The sequence below is a fragment of the Palaemon carinicauda genome, chromosome 17, assembly GCF_036898095.1.
Source record: "Palaemon carinicauda isolate YSFRI2023 chromosome 17, ASM3689809v2, whole genome shotgun sequence".
Lineage (NCBI taxonomy): Eukaryota > Metazoa > Arthropoda > Malacostraca > Decapoda > Palaemonidae > Palaemon > Palaemon carinicauda.
In genome coordinates this window covers 45,960,590-45,975,410 of record NC_090741.1, presented here as the reverse complement: position 1 = coordinate 45,975,410, position 14,821 = coordinate 45,960,590, and the positions used below count along the sequence as shown (strand labels likewise).

Below are 14,821 nucleotides of genomic sequence, written 5' to 3'. Positions count from 1 at the left end.
TTGATAGCTGTTGCTGCTTTTCATATAGCCTGCTGATTTTTAGGTCATCATATTCTGCAGTCACCGCTTAAGTCTTCTCTGGCTTGTTTTCCAAAAATATGCTTATGCTCCTTGCTGGGCTTATTTAATATAGCAAGCTACTTCTGGTTCTTTGAACATTTCCTGTTGAAGGTTTCTTCAGTCACTTCAAAAGCCCCGCTTGCTTCAAACGGCCCACTTGCTTTTTTCAGTCTTTCAGTCGGTGTCCTTCAAACGGCTCGCTTTCTCGGTCGCTGATCTTCCACCTGGTTGCTGCTTCCGCTTCTCAAACAGCCTTTTGCTACTGCTCTTTATACTACCACTTTTTTGGTTATTTTCCATCGTTATTATGCTACTGCCAGAGAGTCCAAATGCATGCTATTTCTTCCAATATTCAAACTTTGTTGTGTATTTGCCAGCTGTTGGTTTCAAGGTGTGACTGCCCCTACCAGCTGCTGCAACATTTCCAACTGCCTGCCTGATTCTTCTGAACCTGCTGGTTCCAGTGTGGACTAAAGCTACTGCTGCTGCCACAGCTGCCTGCTACCATTGTGTAACGAAACCACTGTTTATCCAACTGCCAGGTGCAGCCGATGCTTGCAGATTTGCATGTCTGCCTGCATACTACTGCCATTGTGTACTCAAGGTGCTGTGTTCACATCTGTCACTCCTGTTGCCAGTCCTGTCATTTAAAATTTTCAATACTGTTAAGCAATTTTATGTAAAGCAATTTTATGTAAAACGCATTATAGTGTCTGATTATTGTACTCGCAAATTGAACATTAAACTATACTAACTGATATTTTCATAATTTCATACCCAATGTATAATAAAATGATGTTACTGGTGGGCCAAAAACTATTATATAAATAACTTTTAATTTCTAAGTAACATTTTCTAATAAAGCAACCTAAAATTCATGGTATTTAAGGTTAATTTGGTTCAATCACAAAGTTGATTTACCTGGATTGAGGAAATCTGGTTGGTTTATTTCCTAACGAGTTTAAACGTGGAATTGAAAACAATAGCTCCTAGACTTTTCTTAAAATTTACTTTGGTTCTAAAGAACATTAAATTTGGCTTTTTCCACAAACAATGAAAAAACAAGGATATCCTGACAAGAGTTCCTTACTCAGGTTTGTTAATAATAATACTTATATAGTATTTTTAACCAGTATTGCTGTAACTCTAAACCACATTTTATCAAACCTAAATAGTTAGTTGTAGTACCTTGAAAATTTGTGTGATAGACCTTAGCCTCTAAGATCTATCATACAAATTTTCAAGGTACTACAACTAACTGTTTAGGTTTGATAAAATGTGGTTTAGAGTTACAGCAATACTGGTTAAAAATATTATATATTATTGCACTTGAATCAAGCTGAAAATAGAAAGTTTACTGAAAAGTGAATGAACCACAGTGTACTCAATCACTTGCATTACTAAAAGTAGAAAGTGGGTAAAATGTACCACAAAATTTTAGACCAATCACCTACATCACTGCAAGTAGAAAAGTGAGTAAAATGTACCACAAAATTGTAGGTAACAGATAGGGGTGAAAAAGAAAAGAAATGTACTCTTTTCATCATAAATTTACCAAACAGGTAGCAGCAATAAGAGCAATACAAATTATTTTTAAACTGATAAGCTTAACTAGATACAAATTTTCTGATGTTCGGACCATTTAAAACAGCACACTTATAATTGTCTTAACAAAAGGAAAGTTTCTCCAGTATTGGTTAATAATGACCTGATAATCTGTAAATTATTCATAAAACCTTTGTGGACCTTAATGACTACTACCCATGAAAAATCTTATGCAACATAAGGAACTAACTGAGCAACAGTGCCAGTGAATTAATATTTGGATCAGGAATAAGAAATTTAAGAGACCACAATTTCTTGTTCAACAAATTAAGATGAGATTCAACAGATAAACCTGACAGAACCAAACTCGGGTTTTATTCTGAACGAAAAAATTAAAACTTCAGAACAGATTGATCACCAAAAATCTTGACTTTCTCAATAAGCCGATTTTTGTGCAATTAAATCCGAGACAGGGGAAATAGGTTTCTCAAAAGAATATTTGCTATCAAGAATCACTCCTAAAATTTTCAAGTGTCCTACAACTAAAGAAACACTATGCAGAGATCTGGATGTTGAGGATCCACCGTCTTCTACCTACTGTACTTACAATCATACTTAAGAATTTTGTTAGGGTTCAACTTCATGCCCCATAATTTGCACCATGTACTAATTTTAGCTAGATCTATCAAGGGATTCTGCAACCCAAAATCCACATTAAAGAGATGGAATTGATGCAAAGAGTGTAGCATCATCTGCATATGCAACAAGCTTATTTTCAAAGCCAAATCACATGTCATGTGTACATAGTCTGAAAAGTAATGGGCTAAGAACATTACCTGAGGAACCCCAGATAACGCATGTCTATACTCACTATCAACAATAACTCTTTGCGATCTATTGAAAATTCAATAATGATACTAAAAAGACCCACCCACTCCCAGCTGTTTGAGTTTGAAAACAAGGGCCTCATGATTGACACAGTCAAAGGCAGCACTAAAATCAAGGCCAACCATGCAAACTTCGTGACCACAATCTAGCAGTTTCTGTACACCATTGGAGATTGTAAAACGGCTCAACATGCATCGCAGCCTTTGCGAAAAACAAATTGCAAACTAGGGAAGAGATGATTACCTTCTGGAAACCTGTTTAGACTTCTTGCCAAAAAGTAATTCAGAAAACTTTAGATATGGGAGTTACGGAAATTTGGTGGTTATCAGCTGGACTTGAGCTCCCACAAAGACATTACATAATGGAGTAACATCACATTCTCCAACAAGTGGTAAAGGACCATCTTCTTGCTAACTTGGAGAATAACAGATAACTTGGGAACTAAGAAATCTGCAGTCTATTAAAAACAAAAGGAAAAATACCATTTGGGCCTTCATAAGCACCAAGGCCCATCAAGAGAGCTTTAATTTAATGAGACCAAAAAGCTAACCTAGTTAATTTACCCTCAGGAAAACAGTCATGATGAAGATGAAAGTTTTTCACTACTCTACGTACTGTCAAACGCATCAACCAAAGAGTTTACTTTCCCTTAGATTGAGTGACAGAGCTCTCTGGTGCAAGTAAAAGAGGAACCAAAGAGTTCAGATTCAAGGGTACACCACCACTTATGTTCTGCGGTTGTACCAGAAAGTGTTTCTTTCATGGTTACCTTAGAATCCTTTTCAAGTGAAGCATAAATTCTGTAAAAAAGATCTTCCTGAGTATAGTTATTCTGTGAAAAAGTTCTTCCTGAGTATAGTTATTCCAAGTCAAATCTGATCTCTAACCCTTCCTAAGATGATAGGCTCCTGCTTCTCCAAATAAGCAAGTCTATAATAATCTCTACAGTCATCATTGAACCAGGTTTTGTCTTTCACTCAGTAATTGAGCACACAAGAAGGTATACCTCTATCAATTATGTTGACCACAATCTTATTAAGAACAACAGGCTCAACACTATTATACAATTGTGACATTGAAATTCAATGGATCCACTCATAATGCCATTCCAGTCTGCTAGAGATTTTATAAAAGTCTTACACATGATGCATTAGAAACAAGGTGCTCAGTCTTCACTACTAACAAAAATCAAGGCATGATCAGATGTCCTAACTGGAGAACCAACCTAACTTGGTATACACTGACTACCCTTTTATTATAACAAGTCCAAGTAGTTACCAGATCTGCAAGTAGCTTCACTTATGATTTTCTCACAGCCTGAATCGCAGGCAAAGCCCAAAGCTCTTAAGCCATAGCAATCGGTAGAAGAAACAGAATTTAACTGCTCGCTATAGTGAGCATTGAAATCACCAACAAAAACAAAGGAGGCATAATCTATTATCTTAGCTATAATGTGCTTTGTTCAGAACACTGCCAAGAACAATTTTAAATCCTTGCTGAGTGTCACAGTATTGCCAAAACTACTTATGATGCTTCCACTTAAATTTTGGACCAAGACATGGAAGAACTATTGTAGGATACGCATCTGGCAACAGAAAACTCATAAGGGAAACTGTGGCTACCGAAAAGGGATGGGGAGGTAAGCCCATGCCTCTTTTTTTATAGTTCTAAATTATATGGGATTTGTACAGCTCATGAAAACTATTTAGATTAGCCTATATTTAACTAGTTTAACAAATTCGCATCTTTCCAGATCCTCAAAATTTGCCTGAAGAATTCTCTAAATATGGTATCTTAAAATTTTATCAGCAATGATGGCAGTGACAAATGCAATAAGAGACCCAAGGATGGCTGGGTTATATAAAAAAAAAAAGGGCTTGAAAGCGCTAAAGCCGAGGGCTAAAGGGTTGTTAAGAACTTAAAAGTACTTTTGAAAAGGTTACCAACAAGGTAAATGCTTGCTCTTGAGCTTTGTTATCTAGATAAGAAATTTGTATAGCCTGGGGTAACAATTGCCTACTATAATAACACCTCAAAAGTTACAATAGATTGGTTTGAATTGCGAAGGTTTTATTGAGAGCCCTGTCTGTAACCAATACGCTATTCTATACACAACTGCAGTGGTTGTTTTAACCATTTTAAAAACCTAGCAACCTAGTACAGTTATATTTTTGTTATAAGAAATTTCATGAATAACTATCCTTAAAAAAATTATCAACTAAAAATCTCATACCCAACTTGACACCATCTAATACAAATTTTAAAATAACTTACTTTTCACAGCTATAAAAAGCAAGTCTCCTTTCAAATAAGAATATGTCTTGTGTTGGAACAAACATTGAATCATTAATGAGGTAGTTAGTTAATGACAGGAGGTGCAAGGTGCCCTGTCCACTTTTCTGTCACAGACTAGAAACTTCTATCCTTAGGCAGAAGGCAAAGAGGGAAGGAGGATTGAGGTGGATAATCTACATTAAAGGATTTATTTGTGCAACTAGGAAATGCCCCAAATTAAGAGTCGTCTTTTCCCTAACTATAAAACCCTAGTCCTTAAATAGTTGATGTCAGTGAGGTTGGACTGGCTGTTAAAATTTATTTGTACTATTTATGTCAGGTGGGGGGAGGGGGGGGGGCACCAACCTATTGGTTACAGTTAATCAGCAGCCAGTAAATCGGGCTGAACGGCGGAGGCATAGACATCTAGGCGAGCCCATGGATGTTGAACAAAAACCTCAAACACTTCTCATGGGTCTGTAGCCAAGGAACAGAACAATGGTACAGTACTTTTAGTTGTGTGGCAGAGGTTATTGCCAGTCACCCAGAGAGCAAGAGCCCCTCTGTCGTGCAAAGATCATGTTACCATTCTGAAGCTACAACCTGCCCTGCCTGGAATTAAAGTTGCTTGGGTGGAGGGAGCTATTTATCAACCATATGCGATGGAAGAAAACTGTGGACTAAAGGGTTGTTGCCAAGGAACTTTAATAATGTTTAAAATGTTCCCTTAAAAAGACTTTAATAGTACTAAACCAGTGATAATCTGGAGCATTTGTTTTATCTATTTAGATTTTACCTAAAACAGACAAATCACTAGATAGTTCAGTTTGCACCCACAGTTCAAATAATTTCAACACCAGTTAAACAACTGGTAACTCACAATAGTAGAGTACAAATATTGTTAAAGCAGGAATTTCAAGTACTTAAAGCTAATATTAAAAAAATGCTCCTGAAATTTTCAAACCAAGCTCACCCACCTTCAATTTCTTTTCCATTTTATTTGATCAACATACTGGCATCCAAGTTCTTGTCCACTTATCTAGCGAAAGTCTTTCGTTGAAAGTTTCCATTGTTACTGCTGAAATTCTATCCTAAGGCCAAATATATTCAGATGAAATTTCAGCTAATTTAGTACCGTTATCTGGAAATCAAAACATTAGAAGATAAGGATTCTCTTGAAATGTTTAAACTGTAAAACTGAATATAAAAATAAGGTACTGACAAAAATTCTTACCGTAAAAAATCAGTAATATTAAAAACAAATTTATCTTATTTCAAATGAAGATTGAAGATTAAATTAATTTATTTAATGACAAGACTGCAATCGTAAAATGCCATTTCACTTTAGTTATCATGTTTTGTTTCATATACAGTATCCTATTAAACTGGTTCAACTACTAATATTTTCCTTTTGTTAAAAGCCATAAAGAAATTTTATTGGAAATCTTAAAACATGAATAAGTTCATATTAAAAATTTCAAAGAAAATGCACTTGAAAAACTTAAAAAAATAACTTACCATTAGTCCTTTCAAACACTACGTGTACAAATAGTAAACCACCTGTAGCGGCAATTCAGTGACAAACTTGTAAAAAGGGAGGGGGAACCCGAGGTTAGACGATGTTCCGAGGTTAGACTAAAAGGAAAATTAAGAGGTTGAACAGTGAGATGGCAGAAAGAAAACATGAATAGAAGCACAGCAGAATGCTATAAAGTGAGTGCAGTTAGGTGTCAAAAAATAGAGACTGCAGACACTCTGCTAATGACTACAATGCACCACACAACCCTTTGAGGAGAGGGAGTTCGAATGAGAAGTACAGTTCCTTTTTTCCTTTAATGATATTGGGTTAGGATTTGGATTTAAGATTCTGAGCCATAAAACACTAGTGCTTGTGCCTGGAAGTTCATTCATCACCCATACGCAACTGAGGAAAAACCTTGCAGTTGCTCTGTGACGTTAAAGTTGAGATGTTGGATCTCAACACTGAAGTTGGAGTAGATGGAAATTTTTAAGGCAGAAAAGCGATGGAAACTGGGAACCTGAGGAACATTGCAAAGCCTTCAAGTAAAGCCTACAGTGCACTGCACGAGGTTCACTGATGGTATCCTCCCAATCACAGGGATCTCAGACTGGTACCGAGATTCACGAATGACATCCTCTGGAATCATGAGTATATTGCTGTCTGATAGGGAAGATTTTTCTGAACATAAAAAGTGGAAAAAACCTATAGAAGGAAACTACAATCTAGGAAACATATCAGTCCTTCACTTAACATTGTTTAGAAATCTTATTTTACCACTCTAGCATTCAACAACTTGCCAATGCCATCTTTTTTTTTAAATTGTTGATACTTTCACACAGCTTTACTCATAGCTTTGGTTATTTGTTTGAGAAATTATCTAATATATCCAAATAACCAGACCTGGAAAGCCACTCAACTTTATACAGGGCATGCACTTGTGTTCCCCATTTCCCACGGACATTAAATATCATCAATTGAATACTGTATTAAAATTTAAAAATAAATCTAATAACAAACTGATGTGGGAATAACTTCCTGTAAAACCAATATCAATAATACAGTATCAATGTACAGGGTAATTTATATCTTTACTGGTAATTAGTATTTCCCTAAGGATTCTCACTTTAAACATTCAAATGAGCTAATACTGACCAGCAACATTAAACTTTACCAAAATGCAAAACGAAATAGGAAAAATTTGCAGTCAAAACTGATTGAAGGAAAAGTAGAACTACAGTATATAAATAAACATGCACAGAATTTAGTGAATACATAAAATTGGCATAAGAGAAAACATGATAAGAAACAACATAGGAGTTTAAAGTAAAAATGAATTGTTTGGCAAATTATACATGGAAAACATTTTAACAAAGTATTTCCCGAAATAAAGAGATTGAATTACACAAGAACAAAAACTAGAACAAAACCAGAACAAAGGACAAGCTGTGATAAAAAAGTAGTTCCGATGGAGGAATAACTTATATTTGGGGGCGGTGCCACATGTTTTTCAAGAAATTTTCCGTTGAGGGCTAAGACAGGGAATCCAATAGAACCCGATTACCAAAAAAATATTGTTCCCCGTTTTTATGACCAGTGTATCAACGTGTGAAGCATGGAGTCAGCGAGTATTGGGGAGACCTACAAGTTCAGGCTCATTTGAACTTATCAAAGTACCTAAGAAGATGAACGTGATCTGCTACTAGTGACGTTGTGCGCGGTGTTCTAGGAAAGAAGTATCGTTCCAGGTATTGACAGCGTACTTATGTCACAACCATCTTTCAACCACCATCTGTGATCAGGGCCATACTCAGTATATTCCACTCCCCTGTGCGAGGCCAAGGAAAGTTTTTGATGACCAAAATTAAGAGTTTCCTTCATTAAAATATTTTTTGGGGGGTAAGAGTGTTGTGTTATCTCCAAGGACTAAGTACCAGAATATTAATCGGTAGACTCATGTCTATTCTGAAACGCTGTCAACAACCAAGCAGAATCTACAACCCATGCCCATGTTCCCACAAGCAAGAAGGAAAACTACTAAGTCTACCTCTTGCCTCACAGGAATTACTGAAGACTACTGACTCCCCGACCTCCCATTACTCTGCTTCTTCCGAAGGAGCTATCCTGAAGGAACTAGCTGATCTAGTTCTTCCTACAGGGCTGCCCCTGCATGGGCCATGAATGCACAGAGTACCACGCTTGAATGTTGTAATGCTTGGATTTGTTTCAGATCCTGTTTAATAAACACCCAGACCACCCCGTAAAACTCTGGATTTCCTGAAATTGCATGTTAGCAAAGAACGATAGTAAAAATTAGTAATTTTTCTCACATGTTTTAGGGATGAATACAAGATCAGCTTTATTAATTAAGGTTATTAAAATACGGATGTCCCCTGTAGAAAAGAATGACAATCTGTGTAGAAAAGAATTTGACAATCTGTGTATTATGAAATAAATAACCTTTTGATTATGTGGATCTTTGTGCTGTAAATAAAGAGACTTTCAAAGGTAACACAAGAAAAGAGGTTTGCATACATACGTGTTCATCTTCCTTGTCTGGAGGATGGGGCAAATACTTCTAAACAAAACTTGTCTGTAAATAAAAAAAAAAACTTGTCTAAATAAAATTTGTCCATGCTACACCCCCGGGGAGGTAAAAAGGCAAGACATTCTTACTTCTCATTCTTGACTTATATAGCAATTGCTGTCCTGAATGAAATGCTTCTTATCCCTCACAATGAAGGTATCTGACTTTACTCCACCCTTCAAGACTTGCACCACTGGCAGATGGTTCTTGAGATCTAGAGTAGATTAGACATTTAGGGCTTCATGTGCTAAAGCTCAAGATGGTCCTTTCGTCCAATTGCTGGTAGCAGGATAAGAATGTATCTCACAAAAACAGAAAGAAATAGCATTCTTTGTTATCTTCTCTATCCTTCTGGTAGTGTCTTCACAATTCAAAGAAGCAAAGTAATTCTGATCTTGGCTGGTCTCTTCCAGAAAGGAAGAGATGGAGAAGGACTTGGACATAAATTCATAAACAGTTGCAGTGTCTTGGTATTTGCTACGAATTTCGGAACTAAGGTGGAGACCTCCTTCCATCCTTCAGTTTGACTTTGGAGTTGTGACAAAGTGATGCTACTTGCCTGCACATTTTGCAGAGACTAAGGCTACAAGGAAGACTGTCTTGAGGGTCACATCCCTATCAGTCGTCCATCTCAATGGCTTATACAGGGTCTACTTGTGAGACCTGAGAACCTGAGTTATGTTCCATGTCAGTAATTTGAGTTTCCTGGGAGGACATGGCTGTTCGAAGTTCCTCATGAGAAGAGAATTTCCACGAAAAGGAAAAGTCTAAGCCCTTCAGTCTCAAAACGGGCTTAAAACCGAGGGATAGCCTTTCACACTGGAGGCTGTGAAGAGCTGCTCCCGATTAAGGTAAACTAGGAAGTCGGCAATAAATAGCCAAGAGCCTCCGACCGAAGAAGTAGCCCTTCTATGACTCCAATCGCAGAAGATGGTCCACTTCACTGGTATACAACTGCAGAGGATCCATGTTGGTATCTAGACATGTGTACAATACTTCTTGTTTCACCAGAACCAGATGGTAAGAGTGATTGTTGGTTGCTGCCCCGTGACGCTTCAAACAAGATTGGAGTGATCCTGGACACATTCGTGAAGTATGAGCCTTGTCAACTTTGTCCCTGTAAAACAAAGTTTTTTTGTGCTAAACTTTTGGACTACAGTACCTCCAAGTCTGCTGATGCAGTCGTCTAATGGGAAGGCATTTTCATTGCTGCTGTATATATCAGCATACAAAGGACTCCATCCTTTGCTTGGACTTGAGACTGAACATAACCAGACTGACCACAATCCTGTAACTAAAGGAATCTCAGGATTCTGAAGCCATCTGTTTCCCTGTAAAGGACAGTATTAGCGTATCATCAAGATATCTTAGCAGAACAATATATAAATATTTCAAGGTTAATTTTTCCCCTGTACCAATCAACAAGAACAAGCCGGTGTCAGTTCCCTCCTCCACAATTTCTTCAGAGGAACCAAACCTAGAGAAACAAAGAATACACAGAAGGTTAAGAATTAAAAGGAGGGAAAAAAGTTTCTTTGTCAGGAGTTTGGGCATTACCAAGAGCAGCTAGGCATCCTACTTAGCCTTTTACTTTTTACTGAACTCTTTATCTTATATTCATCACAAGGGGATGGCTGCAAACACACAGCCATACCCCCAGCAAGGAGTACCAAGATGATGAAGTATCAGTTATGCCCCTTGCAAAGAGTACAAAGATGATGAGGATCTTCAGACAGCTTGCTCATGTACTTGCTACAATTATGGCTAGGTTTACCTGGACAAACCGGCATGGTAAGGGAGTCGACGGCCAGATATTTGACTCAAGAGTGTGTGGGTGGCAAAGTATGAATATTTAGCAAGGAGGTGGTGTGACAATGGCCAGTATTTTGTTGGGGAGGGGAGCCAATGTTCAGCATTTGGCACAATGGCCGGCAACAGCAGAAATCGGCATGAGGCACGGCAATGCACACATTCTGCAGGGGGGTGTTAATGATCAGCATTCAGTAAGGGGATGGGGCAACAAGAGATAACATTTGGTATGAGGTGGATATGGGTGGCCATAACAGCTGTCATTCGACATGGGGTGCACTTCTTGTCCCATAGGGAGCTAGGCTATAAAACTTGTTGAGCAGCTACCACAGGTCCAATAGTAAACATAATCAAGGACTTGTAGATATACTCCAGAAGATAGTGAAAGCAGTGAGGTGTGTTGCATTTCTAGATTCCTGCCTTCAGAACTTGTACCACTGACAGATTCTTCTAGAAGGCTAGGGTGAACCCAATACCCAAGACTTCACAAGTTTGCGGACTGGACGGTCCATCCGATTTCTCTCAGAAAGCAAGATAGGCTCGCTTGGTAGGCTTGTGAAGCCAGATTAAAACAGTTCTTTGATATGCCCTATTTTCAAATACAGGCCTACAGTGCTCTGGTCAAATACTGGGTTTTCTTCAGGAAGCACCTTCACACGACAGGGGCATGTCATCCCAATTATTAGAAATGAATAGCTGGGTTCTGGGTCTTGGCCAGGAACTCCAGGATTAAAGTAAACAAGACCACCTTCTATCCTTTTGAATGACTCGTGACATGCCATACACTTTACCTACTCTGTCTGCCAAGGACAAGCAGTAAAACAGTCTTCTGGGTTGGATCCCCATCTGATGCTCACCTTAGGGGCTCATATGGAGACAGCTTGAGAAACCCAAGAATTCTATTTACGTCCCATTCTGGGGATAAAGAGTTTTATGACAGGACAAAACTGCTAGAGATTCCTCTTGCACATGACAATTCCAATGAAGAGATAATGTCTCAAGCTCTTTCGTAAAAAAAAGCTGGTTCAAGGACAAGCACTAGCCCTTCACTGCAGTGACTGAGGAGCTTCACCTAACTAAGGAAGAATAGGAAATCGAGAAACTATTTAAGAGGCTCCGCCCAGAGAAGTATTCCATTAACACCAATAGCAGAAGATGGCTCACTTTCCCTGGTAGAAATTGATTGATTTGATTTGATTTGAGGTTTTCTGGCATCCTTATACAATATCTAAGGTCCCTGGTAGAAAGCTGCAGAGGATCTTCACATATTCAGATATATCTTGAGGAGTGCCTCACGATGTAGTGGTTAGAGAGCTGCGGCCAGATGTATTATCATCATTATTATTATCATTATTAGTAACAAGTCAAGCTACAACCCTAGTTGGAAAAGCAAGATGCTATAGGCCCAAGGGCTCCAATAGGGAAAAATAGCCAAGCGAGTTAAGGAAATAAATAAACTGAGAAAACATTAATAAAATATTTTAAAAACGGTAAAATCATCAAAACATATGTCATTTATAAACTATAAAAAGACTTATGTCAGCCTGTTCAACATGAAAGCATTTGCTACAAGTTTGAACTTCTGAAGTTCTACTGATTCAGCTACCCGATTAGGAAGATCATTCCACAACTTTGTTGCAGATGGAATAAAACTTCTAGAATACTGTGTAGTATTAAGCCTCATTACGAAGAAGGCGTGACTATTAGAATTAACTGCGTGCCTAGTATTACAAACAGGATGGAACTGTCCAGGAAGATCTGAATGTAAAGGATGGTCAAATTATGAAAAATCTTATGCAACAGATTAATATCTAAATCGGGAATAAGAAATTCAATAGAACATAAGTTCCTGTCCAACAAATCAAGATGAGAATCAGAAGCTGAAGACCAAACAGGCGAACAATACTTGAAACAAGGTAGAATGAAAAAACAACACTTCAGAATAGATTGATCACAAAAACTCTTGAAAGACTTTCTCCATAAGCCAATTTTTTGTGAAATTGAAGAAGACACAGACCTAATGTGTTTCTCAAAAGTAAATTTGCTGTCGAGAATCGCACCTAAAATGTTAAGTCATACAAAGTTAAAGAAACATTATCAATGCCGACATCCGGATGTTGCGTAGCCACTGTCCTTGACCTATTTACAATCATACTTTGAGCATTGTTAGGATTCAACTTCATAACACATAATTTGCTCCATAGCTAGATCTCTATTATGGGATTCAGCAACCCCAGATAAATATTCAGGAGATGGAATTGATGCAAAGAGTGGGGCATTATATATCTGCATAAGAAACAAGCTTGTTTTTTAGGCCATACCACATGGCATGTGTATATTGTATGAAAAGTAATGGGCCAAGAACACTACCCTGTAGAACACCAGATACATGAACATTAGGCACCACCCCTTTATTTAGTTTTGACAATTGGACACGGCAAGCAATTGAGATCTTAAGGTAGATTTTTTTGTGCAAATATTGCACTTCACATCATACTGTACAGCTTGAATCTCTAGCAAGATTTGTTTTCTGTAAGAACATATATACATGCAGTACTGTATAATAGTAGGATTACATTTCATGTTACAGTTTACTGAATGAAAAAATAATTAATTTAGGAGCATGATAAACTTACAGTAGAAAAAAATTAACCTTGAAATATCAACAAAGAAAAAAAAAATTAAGAAAATTAAAGGAAAAAACTCATGTCCTATAATGGGAAAAATTAAAAAAATGACTAATATGGAAAATGAATACTAAGAAAACTCTATGAACTGTACTACATAAAAGGGGGATATTTGCAACAACAAAACCCTATTCTTAGTAAATTATGCATGGGCAAAAAATGCATCTATACAAATATGATAACCTCAAGAAATTTTTTAATCTCAATATAGTAAGTTAACTCATCCAACATCACACAAGACCCTAAACAGAACAAACTTAATTAAGCTATTGGTAAATAAAAGTTCACAAGCAATTTCCAGAACACTCCTAACAGTTAAGATATAGCAGTTTTCCCAAGTAAGAGCCTTATTGGGGCCTCTTTCACCAGCTTTACAAATATATATAAAAAAACAGTAATAGTCTCATTATACAAAATCTGCAGCCAATCTATGACTACTGTAATAATATCAATGTGAACACCATAAAATGGTCGGCATTGTTTGGAACTAGTACCTTCGTAAGTCTCACTACATCATACTGACCAGAAAACCAAATTGAAATGTCACATCTAACACTTACAGCCAACACCACCTCTGTTAAGAGATTCCATCTTGAGTAGCCTACAGAAGGACGTACAAGGACGGACGGATTTAGGATTGACGACTAGAAACTTTGCTTCTTGGCTTTCTCACGGCTTGCATGTCACTCTGAATCCTTGTTTCACAGCCTCCAACATGAGAGAAATCTAGCCAGGCAAAATCATAACTAAATAATATACAGTATCCACCTTTGTGTATCGTACACTGTCAAATCTGGCAATTTACTTCACAGATTTCACCACAAATGCCTTATAAAACTGGATTATTTTAGGTTACGTACCTCTAATCTCCAAAAGGATGCTTTTAATGCTATACGCTTACAGAGTTTAATAAAACTTTTTTTTTTTCTTTTTTTGGCGAGATAAAAAAATCAGTACATCTGGCCTGCGGTACTGGGTGTAGGGCCGCTTCTCCAACCTGAAAGACAACAAATGAGTCATGCTACAAAACGGTTGTCAATAAGACTGAAAAAATAATTTTCAGTAAAAAAAAAAAAAAAAAAAAAAAAAAAAAAAAAAAAAAAGCCTTTTGCTTGGAGGAGTTGCTAGATAGTTGCCCTGCATGAGGTGACACTAATGCAGAGTTTCGATACCTCTGCAGATGGGGCTGATATAAGAAGTTAGGCTATTGGAGTACTGTACTTCTTTCAGTAGCTTAGCATCAGCAGATCTGGAAACCATTTGGCGCATGGCCACTTATGAGCCACCAGGGTCCTCAGTCTGTTGATTAATCGACATATCTGGCACAAAGGCATAAGTTTGTCCCAAGCATGTTGGAAGGCGTCCTACATCGACACCAATAGATCCGGGCCCAAAGAGCAGAACACTGGAAGCTTCTTGTTCAGCTGGATGGCAAACAAGTCTACAAATGGT

At 37.5% G+C, this 14,821-nt stretch overlaps 1 long non-coding RNA gene across 2 annotated transcripts; it reads right to left on the bottom strand.

Annotated features, from left to right (window-relative positions):
* Positions 1 to 342: 342 nt before the first annotated feature.
* LOC137656055 (uncharacterized) lies at positions 343 to 14,323 on the bottom strand. Of its 2 annotated transcripts, none has more exons than XR_011046923.1 (3): positions 14,230 to 14,323; positions 5,745 to 5,908; positions 343 to 700 (listed from the first exon to the last, which is right to left on the bottom strand). It is a non-coding gene; the product is annotated as an uncharacterized lncRNA (long non-coding RNA). The 2 variants fall into 2 exon arrangements; XR_011046924.1 differs by lacking the exon at positions 14,230 to 14,323 and adding an exon at positions 13,930 to 14,212.
* Between the last annotated feature and the right edge of the window lie 498 nt (positions 14,324 to 14,821).